A 1983-nucleotide genomic window follows, 5' to 3' on the forward strand; every position below is an offset into this window, starting at 1 on the left:
AAGGACATATTTGTTGTTCTGGAAAGGGAGTGGGAAATATGAGAGAGGGAGAGAGGAGGGGTGGTAGAATCAGCAAGATGGTGAATCAGCTGTGCTGGGCTGTGCATGACGTAACTACCCTCCATAACTGTCTGATGTTCAGTCAGTTCTTAGAAGCTTAGCAAATGGTTTGTATAGATTTCTCTTGGAAAATGGGGAAAAGACTGTGCCTTGGGACATGGGAGTACAATGGCGACAGTGAATCCAGTTATAAGATTCTCAGCATTAGGAAAAAGCCAAGATCTTGAGGATGGTTTAAGGCTTTCCCATGCTGTGGAACTGGGGGTTTAAGGCAATATCACTGAGATCTCAAAAGTTTTTTGGGGCAAGTGTCTGTCATTTGGTAACATAGCCACAAGTGGTCACATGGCTAATTTGAATTCAACTGGACAAACAGTAAATAGACGGTTTTTGAGGACTAACCCAAAGCCAGGCACTGTGCCAGACTGGACATCTTCTCTGGACTAACTGGGAAAAACTGTAAACTTGACCTCTGGGAATGCTTCCCTCTGTTGTTCTGCTGAGAATTCTTTCTCAGTTCTGCTGGTCACGCATTGGTTCCTAAGGTAATTAACCCAGATTATTCTTCTCAGAGGCAGGACCTCAGTCTGAGAGCTTTCTTTCCCTCACTTTTTCCCAACAAATTGTGTCAATTTACAAAAAGCTACGGGACTTCTTTAAGAGTGTTCTGAACTTAGACTTGGGAGACCTAGGAGGAAATCTCTGCTCCAGAACTTTCCAGCTGCTTGACTTAGGGCAAAGCATTTCACTTTTGGGAGTTGTACTCATTTTAACTTGTCTCCCTATAATGATTTTTACCTGTCTGTCACACAGTATTCTGTGAGTGGCTCAAAGGCAAGCAGTGTTATCTTGTCTGTATTCTTAGCACCCTAGAACAGTGCTTGACAGTAATGTTTGTTGTAGAAATGAATTAATGGGGGGGACTTCCCTGGTGGTCCAGTGGTTAAGACTCCATGCTCCCAATGCAAGGGGCCCAGGTTCGATCCCTGGTCAGGGAACTAGATCCTGCATGCCGCAACTAAGACGCGGTACAGCCAAATAAATAAATGAATAAAAAAAATATGAAATGAATTAATGAATGAGCACATACCTGTCCTTGCTACTTCTGTGAAGCTTGAATGAGTTAATGAATATGAAAGAGGTTAAAGAAACCCCATAATTTGCTTGTTTATTAGAAATCTCATCACAGCTAGCTGCCACATTCGAAATTATAAAACTAAGCCAGTTTATTTAAGGCATTAATATTTGAGAGTCAGCTTTATGGGTTACCTCTGCTGGGGGCTACTTGTGTCTTTGTATGTGGGTTTTGGGAAAGAGTATATTTTCCAAAGGGAATTTAATTAACTCCTAGTAATTTTGGAAAGCCATAATGGGCATACTGAAAAAGGTTTTTTGGACAAAGAGGGGGCTTTCTTGGTTTCTTCAAGCAGGAAATAAAATCTGCCAGCTTCAATTGTCCCCACAAATGCCGCTACTACAGCATCTTTTCTAAGACTCCTGGAAAAATGCAGTACAGTTGTGACAGGCTATATCTTTAACTCAGTCTCCATTTAAAGTGAAGCACAAGAAGCCCGAAACAAATGACCAAGCCACATAGCGACTGCGAGAATTAGTGATCATTGTGAGTTAAACGAACCATAGAAATTACGTTTTTCTTTGGGTTTCATGCAAAAATTTCTCCCATTTCAAGTTGCATCTGCTTTGCACAAGTGATTTTTTTTTTCCAGAGCACCATGAATGATTTATGACGTTCGGACGCTGCATCCCACAAGATTACATAAGGAACAGAGAAAAACAAGAGATTGAGCCAAACTTAAAAAAAAACAAAAACAAACATTTAAAAAAAGTAGATTTCATCTTGGCTTCAGTCAGGTAACAGTTTTCTACTCACTAAAAGTGACTGCTCATTCCAAAGTGCACCCC

General features: G+C 40.8%; 1 non-coding gene across 1 annotated transcript; it reads left to right on the plus strand.

Moving 5' to 3' along the window:
- The first annotated feature begins 985 nt into the window (after positions 1-985).
- On the plus strand, positions 986-1058 carry TRNAW-CCA (transfer RNA tryptophan (anticodon CCA)). Its single transcript has one exon. It is a non-coding gene; the product is annotated as a tRNA-Trp (tRNA).
- The last annotated feature ends 925 nt before the right edge of the window (positions 1059-1983 follow it).

This window comes from Pseudorca crassidens, chromosome 3, assembly GCF_039906515.1.
Source record: "Pseudorca crassidens isolate mPseCra1 chromosome 3, mPseCra1.hap1, whole genome shotgun sequence".
Classification (NCBI taxonomy): Eukaryota; Metazoa; Chordata; class Mammalia; order Artiodactyla; family Delphinidae; genus Pseudorca; species Pseudorca crassidens.